Consider the following 8,516-nt stretch of genomic DNA (forward strand, 5'->3'; position numbering starts at 1 on the left):
CTATTTTAGATCACAAGGCCTAGCATACCAAATTGCCAGGGGAGAAGCGAAAGGATTAGTAGGGACCCATTAGTGAGTTAGAAGCATCCTGGGATGAAGAAAGCAGGTTTCATTAGTTCACCAAATGCATTTTCCTTGCATGTCAAAACCAAAACCTCTGAGCTTCAGCTACCTTGTCTGTACACTACACACACATCTCAGGGATGTAGTAATGATTAGATGAGATTATATATGTACTGCATATGTATACAATTAATACTAACTCTAGAGTCCTGTCTAAAGAAGAAGAGGTAAGGTTTTTCATTTTTGTTGTTGTTGTTGTTGTTGTTGTTTGACTTTGTTGTGAGACAGGGTTTCTCTGTGTAGCCCTGGCTGTCCTGGAACTCACTTTGTAGATCAGGCTGACCTCAAACTCATGTAGATCCACCTGCCTGTGCCTCCTGGATGCTAGAACTAAAGGCATTCATTACCAGCCCTGGTAAAGTTTTGATTAGTTAAAAAAACAACCATCCCTCCCCATTAAAGTCCTTGCAGAAAATACAACACTTAAATTTAAAGCCCTTTTAAAGTCTTCTCTTGGTTTTGTTTCGGAGCAATTGAAGAAAGGTTATGATGGGGCGGGAGGGGGGGTGTCAAGCTTCTGGGAACAGGAGAGAGCAGTGAGTAGGGTCAAGGCCTGGAAATCAGAAGCGCTTGCTTTCCAGCTAGGCCATATGTTCCCTATGCAAGTCTAGATATGTCACTTCCCTTCTCTGAACATGTTTCCCTGGGTGCAGAGTGGGGATGACCACCCCTCCCTCTAGGACTAAGAGGATCGGATTAGACAGAGTAGAAGCAAAGTGAGCCAGTACCATGTACTAATAGTACATAGTAGCATCAGTAGACATCAGCTATACCTTGTGTTATCACGAGCTCAGTAAGCAGTACAGAAAGGTTTCCTTAGGGGAGGTTAGCCATGACTGGAGAAAAGATTTTGGAAAGCCTCTTCTGATAGAAGAAGATTCTTATGGTAAGTCTTCACAAAAATGAACTTGAACAAGATCCCCATATTCAATCCCCGCCCTTCCCCATGAATGATCTAAAGAGAGAGTCATGCAGGAGACATGGCAAGAGATTCACAGCAAGGACAGAGAAGCCATAGAGAAGCAGCGGTAGCAGCATAGGCCTTCTACTCTTGATGGACATTCCGACCTCCTCAAGGGGCAGCAGAGGCTTAATAGTGAGCCAAGCTGTGTAGTCAGTCAGTCAGCTTCCTGCTTTGTGACCAGGGCAGCTCCAAAGCCCTGGGCCTGTCCTTTCAGCCTCCCCACCCTCCTGAAAAAAATTAGCCCTGAAGAATGGGCTTTTGGGGTCCCAGAAGATGAAGGCAGGGAGCCTGCTAAGGGAGTGGTGTGCATCTGAATGGGGCTTTTCTCGAAACAATACTCTGCCTCCCACTAGGGCTTCCCTTGTTTCCATATTTGAAATGTTGATGAAATCCTTGAGAGGTTTAAACAGTCACTGTTTGCTGCATCCAGGGAGTCAAGATGCCAAGTTTACAGGTCTTAATTCTCAGGACTTGTGAGTCCCTACCCCCCTCCCCCTCCCCCAGCTCAGTGATGGAGGCCTGCCGGCCTAGGGAGAGTTGTGGATACCACTTAACCTACTTTTGTTCTTGTTTGGATAGAAGTGATGTGGTAGGTCCTTTTCCCCCCTGCCATCTGTATACAGTAGGTCAAGCGGCATAACAAACATCCTGAAATCAAAATGTACCAAAAAGGCTTCTTTATTCCTCACACCGTGTAGCAAAGGTTGGACAACGGCTAGGGAAGCTGCCTGAAACCAGTGGCCTCCAAGAACTCCAAATCACAGCCAAAAAGACCTGGGAAAGCAGGGAGTCCTACCTCAGGCTGCCATAACAAAGAGCCAAAAAACGGGGCCTTAACCACTTAACCACATGGCATCTATTCCTTGGTTCTGAAACCTGGGAAGTCAGTCTCCCATCAATGCATGGGAAGGTTTTGTGTCTAAGTAGGGCCAGCTTCCTCTCATGCAAATGGTGTCTTTTCATTGCATCCTCACCCAGGAAAGAGAAAGATATCCTCTGATAATGGTGCTCATGGTAACTGCATCAGGACCCCACCTTTCGTTCTTTGCTCCAGATCCAGACAGTCTAAGAAAGCTCCTTTGGAGGATACAATCCAGCCCACAACAGCACAGTAAGTCTTGATGCTGCTGCCCAGTTGTTAGTGGACAGGTAATTCCACTGACTTGCTCTCAGAGACCTAGCACTTGCTTATGTCATCTTCTGCCACCCGCCACCCACCGCCAAGTGCACCAGCTATGCACAGTAACTAAAGGGACCTGAACACCACCCCATCTCCCTCTCCCTCTCCCCTCCTCTGCCCCTCCCCTTCTCCTTCCCCTCCCCTTCTCCCTCTCCCTCTCCCTGGCCCATCCATGCCCCCATTTTCTCTGCCCCCATGACTCTGACCCCGCCTGTCTGCCTATCTATGGCTCTTTTGCTGCCTCTACCCCTTCCCTAGGACCTACTCCTCTCCTCTCCTCCAATAAACCCCCTTTACACCAGATCTGTTGCATGTCATAATTTCTTAGGGGTGCACCTTGACTCAGGCTACCAAAGGTACCCCGTCACCACATTATATTTCATAGCACTACGAATATCCCACAGTAGTTCCATTGATTCTTTCTCAGTCAGAGCTAATATGTTGCCAAAACTTAACTCCAAGGGATGGTGGGATATATAGGATAACAAAAGAATAACAAAGAATATTTGTTGCATATCATCTTTACCATACACTGTGCTTTTAGGCCTGAGCCTTGTAGAGAGTTTTTGAAGGTCAAAGGGCAATTCTAAAATGTTAGGTAGGAAATGCACCAGAGAGAGGAGAGAGAGAGACAGAGACAGAAAGAGACAGAGAGAGAGAGAGAGAGAAAGAGAGACAGAGACAGAGACAGACAGACAGACAGACAGACAGACAGACAGACAGACAGACAGACAGACAAGCAGAGAGGATTATCTGCCAAGTAGTTATAAACTGTGTGATAACATGCTTGTCTATATTCCCTGTAATTCCAGCACTTGGGAGGGTGAGTCAGAAGGATTGTAAATTCAAGGCCAGCCTGAACTACATAGTAAGACTGGTTCAAAAATAAATAAATAAACAAATAAATAAAGCAGCCAGGGTGTCCAACATGGCTTGGAATTATTCACCCCTGCATATCCATTGTAGTAGGTATAAGACACGTGTGCCACGGGGACTCCTGGGGAACCTGCCTACCATGTGAGCTGCCCAGCTTGTCCAGCTGCCCAGTGTGGTTTCAGACAGACTGGAAAGCTTGTTCTCTTCAACACGGGAGCTTGGCTTTCTGAGGGGCCTTCGGAGGCAGCATAGCAAGCTTACTGTCTGTCGCAAAGCCCAGCCCCAGACAGACAGGAAGGCACACACTGTAATCCCAGCACTCAGGAGGTGGGGACAAGAGGATCAGGAGTTCAAATTCATCCTCTCCTCTCCCACATATCAATCAAGTTCAAGGCTGGCCTAGGCTACCAGAAATCGGAACTTTAGGAGGGAAAAAAGAATGAGCAAACAAAAACCAGAAGCTCAGGTTTTGTGTGAATGAGTGCAAAGTCTAAAGTGACAAAATCTAAGATGGACACTCTTTGCTGCTCTGAGATGTCTAAAACTCAGACAGGGAAATGGGTGACGGGGGCGGGGGAGGGGGTGTCACATCTTTCTCCTGACAGGATATGGATCGTGGATGATTGTGCAATGTGTTGACAAGTTGCTATAGGGAATGGTCTCAGTACGATGAGGCCACCCTTGTGCTCATGGCCCCTGTACATTCTCCCTTCTGTGGGATCAGTTCATACCTGCTGCTCCCAGCGGATGGCCCTTCAGCCACCCAGGAGCAATGGCCTCTGTTCCATTCCAGGAAAGCCCCAAGCCCTTTGATGCCTCTGGGCTTCTGCACTTGCTGTTTCTTGTGCCTGGAAAGTTCTTCCCTCAGGACTTTGCAGGCTGGATCATTTCATCTTTCAGGTCTCCTCATAGTGAGAAGAGTGATCTCTCAGGTCATCTCATAGAGATCTGACTATCTGCAATAACATCACGGTCTCCTCCCTCAGCTTACGTATTTTGTGCTAGCCATATGGGATTATAGATCCTCTCTTGAGACACTTATGATCTACAAAGAACAACACAAACAGTAATGTTTATATACTGCTTACCATGTACTATGCCTTGTTCCAGACACCTTCCTTCTATCAATTCATCTTAGTCTCAGAAGCCTACTTTTTACATATGAGACTACTGAAGCTCAGAGAGGTCAGAGAACTTGCCCGAGGTCACACAGCTGGCTAGTGCGAAGTGAGCTATTATTAGTCACTAACCTGGGGAATTCCCCTGTTTCTGTTGTGGTTATTGTTGAGCCAGGTTGCTTAGGAAGTGCTACATCAACTCCTCCTGCAGTTTAGATCCTGTCTGCTGACAGTTGTGGTAAACAAACAATGGCCCCGATACTGCTGCATTTTGGCATCCGTTTCGTACGTGATGAAAACTTTTGAAACCCAGCCCTTCTCCACGCACATAGATCTCAGCAGGGAAGTCATGTATGCAGGACTTTGTCTCGACTTGAAGCTAGGATCTCATACTTGCCAGCCTAGTGGACTCTATAGAGGCTGCTCCTACACTCCACGCCTCTCCCTGAAGAATAACCAAGGAGTGCTACAGTGTGAAACAGCGTCATGCACAGCTCACAAACAGCTGAAGCCATGACCTCACCCACGCAGCAACTCCTTCCCGAGGGCCAGCTGTGGGCCAGGTAAAGTTCATGGTCCCAAGATTCTAGCCATGAATCCAACAGCCTAGAGTCCTCTGCTCCTGTGGTGTGCATGGTGCAGTAGAGACGGGCAGAAGACTAAGAAATGCCTCTTGGTGATAAACATCACTGGAGAGAAGTTAAACATGGAAGGAGACTTGGAAGGGGAGCCGTTTTAAATATGGTGGTCAGAAAAGATGTTACCAAGAAAGTGACTTCCTGAACAAAGATGAGAAGGGGTAGGGCGGCCACCAGGAGTCAGGCTCCATACTTTTGTATACACATGGCCTTCTACAGTGGCCTGGCATGGCCTAGGTGGATCTTTTTCCTTTGTGGACTTTTGGGTGAGGGCTTGGCATAAGAGGCTGTGCCCAGGCAAACTTCACCCGTGAGCTTTAGAAGTCACCAAGCTGAAGAACCCCATTCCCTATATATGGAAGGGACAGGCAGAGAGCTGCAAAGACAAGCACCTTGCTCTCTTCCCGCCTTCTCAGTTTACTAGTCTGTGTATATTCGCTGTGAAAACAGCGGTGGCACACATGTCCCCCATGAGCCTCTAAGCTGTAGTCACTTCTTCATTAGAAGCTGTTGCATTTAAAGGGGTGTCTGCAATGCTCAGTGTATGTGTGTGCATGTGTAAGGGGGTATATATCTCAGACTCTTTCAACGAGTATAATAATGTCTTTTGCTTTCAGGACAATGCTAATGAAGTCACTGTCAGGGTATCACCTTGTTTCACTAGGCAGCACGATACCTTGATTCTAAGCCTGACTCTAGCATCAGAACTAAAACATCAACCTAACCATATACTTGGTGCCTGACCTTTTATGTAAGTACACTTTGCCCTCTGAACAGTACTTAGTTTCATTATTACTTACTTACTTACTTATTTCTAAATGGAAAGTCTCATGTAGTCCAGGGTGACCTTGAACTCACAGTGTAGAAGGATGGCCTTAAACTCCAGATCTTATTTTCTGAGTGCTGGGGTTACAGGCATATACTGCCATACCCAGTTAATAAAGTGATAGATGGCACCCATGTAACCTGGAGCCACCACGGAGCAGTCAGTGGCGGTCTCCCCCACCCCTACCCCACCCCCACTCTGCCGAGTCAGGAATCACCATGCTATGGGCCGCTTGGCATGCGCTGAGCTCCTTCAGTACCCAGGCGGTGACTCAGGCCCCAGTCCCTGCACTGAGGGGTGGAAGTAGCTGTCAGTCTGCTCTCTGCACACTGCGGCCTGCAGTCTTTGTGTCTACTGCATGCCGCGCATGCCTACACCGTCCAGAAACCAGTCCAACCCAAGCAAGACGATGAACCACCCTCTTCCGCATTCACCAAAGATGACGAGAACATCACCCCCAACATGGAGAAGGTTGATGATGTGAAAAGAATCTTGTCTTTGGAAATGGCCAACAGGAAAGAGAAGTTAAAAAATCAAGAACAATTGATGAACAAGTTTGCAGAAAACCCTGAGGATTCCAGAACCTTGGAGGCTCGAATTGTTGCCTTGATAGTCAGGATCTGCAGTTATGAAGAATACATGAAGAAACATCAAAAGGACAAAGCCCGGGGCCTAGCAAACAGAGAAGTGGATGNTCACAGTCAGCTATTGGATGGATCACACGGCCCCCAATGGAGGAGCTAGAGAAAGTACCCAAGGAGCTCAAGGGATCTGCAACCCTATAGGGGGAACAACATGATGAACTAACCAGTACCCTGGAGCTCTTGTCTCTAGCTGCATATGTATCAAAGAGAGGCCCATTGGACTTGCAAACTTTATATGCCCCAGTACAGGGGAACCCCAGGGCCAAAAAGGGGGAGTGGGTGGGTAGGGGATTGGGGGGGTGGGTATGGGGGACTTTTGGGATAGCATTGAAAATGTAAACGAGGAAAATACCTAATAAAAAAATAAATTAAAAAAAAAAAAGGACAAAGTCCACAAATGCCATCTGCTGATGAGCATCGACCAGAGGAAAATGTTGCTCAAAATCCTCCATCAGACCAACTATAAGGATGTCTTCGAAAAGACATGTAAGGAGCTGGGGGTGGAACATACCTTACCCCGTCTTCATTTCCAAAAGGTTCACCACCGCTTCCTGGCCAAAAAGGCTCTGTGCATTTGGGTTTACCAGGAGGGGCAAAAGCTGAAGAAGCAAAGAAGGGCCTTAAAAGCTGCTGCAGCTGCTGCCAAAAAAAAAAAAAAAAAAAAATGAGGGGATGCCAGAGAACCCTTCAAATGCCCTATCAGAGAAGACCAAAGTAAACTAATAAAGTCTGTTCCCTTGAAGAAAAAAAAATAAAGTGATAGATATCAAATGTGGGTGATGAGCTATCAAATTGTGGATGCTAAGAAAGTACTCTACCAACTGAGCAATAGCCCCAGCCGTCTTTCTAGTATCTCTTTTATTCTGTTCTATTTGCTACCAGTCCATTCACTGACCCTGTCGTCAATCACTACTAGCCAAACTGCTCAGTTGATTTCCCTGCTGATGAGAAGCATGCTGGATTATATCACTATCTCCCTGGCCTACAGTGTGTCAGTTACTGAATGGAAGGAAAAGTAGGAGAGGAAAAGAGAGGGAAGTCTGTGCTCTAATGGATTGTGTTCACTCACATAGGAGAGTGTCAGGAAATGTACGAGCCATTGGGGGATATTTGCAAAACCAATGCAACTCATGGGGAGGGGAAACGCAGTAAGAGGCATAGCAGAGAAAGAGACTTATACTGGGCTGTGAAGAAGACGGATTTAGCTGTATCAGATGGTAGCAGGAACCTGTTGTTGATGAAGAGTAAAAGAGTGGTTAGTTTGGCCCCGGGCCAGAGGTCAAGTCCCCGAGACAAAAAGGCCTGAGGAGACAGAGGAAAGGCATCAAGGGACTTTTGGCAAGATGGCTGCCGAGGCCTTGTGTGTAGTCCTTGTTCCCCGATTCTCAATCTGGTGTTTTTCTAGCCTTGAACTTCAGCATCACTCCCACCACCGTTATTTCATCTGCAAAATGAAGATGCTACTACTGGAAGCAAGTGGTGTTGCCTCTCTGGTCTTGCAGTCCAGTTCTGCTATCCAACTTAATGCTGTCCCAGGCTACCTTCCAAGGCCTGGCCCTGTCCTCCTGTGAATGGATGAATTCTGGGAGAGGCCTGAGAGGGAAAGCCTGGCATTCTATGTTGCTGCTTGCTGGGTGTCGTGGGCAAGACTATTCTGTCTCTCATTCAGGACGGAGTCAGGCGGGGACGTCAAGCCTAATGTTAGTTACCTTGCTTCAAGAATCAAATGGCTTCCTCTCCGCACTACAGTCCCTTGAAGATGAGAGAAAGGCTAGAAGAGAATATCTTTGATGTTGTTCAATTGAGAAATTCATCAGGAGGGAGCAAGCCCGGAAATGCCAGAGAGAAGGGCTCCACAGTGGGCTTAGTGGCCCAACCCTGGCCTGGACTTTGTTTTCTGATGGTAAACATTCCCTGACATAAACACAGGCTGCAAAGCAGGGAATAACAACATCCAGTCCTCAAACAAACAAAACAGGAACGGACCTGTCTTGCATGGGGGATGGCCCCTGCTGCAGGGATGACGCTTAAGGGCCTTCACTGTGGAATTTCCTGCCTGGAGCATGATGGATTTTCCATTCTTGTCCTCAGATGAACATTGGCCTCAGAGCTTAGTGGATAGATGGTGGGGCTTAGGGATACCCTTT

The 8,516-nt window shown here is 47.2% G+C and overlaps 1 pseudogene; it reads left to right on the forward strand.

Moving 5' to 3' along the window:
• Positions 1–5,943: 5,943 nt before the first annotated feature.
• Positions 5,944–7,092, forward strand: LOC110286168 (annotated as a pseudogene).
• The last annotated feature ends 1,424 nt before the right edge of the window (positions 7,093–8,516 follow it).

The sequence above is a fragment of the Mus caroli genome, chromosome X (genome assembly GCF_900094665.2).
Source record: "Mus caroli chromosome X, CAROLI_EIJ_v1.1, whole genome shotgun sequence".
Lineage (NCBI taxonomy): Eukaryota > Metazoa > Chordata > Mammalia > Rodentia > Muridae > Mus > Mus caroli.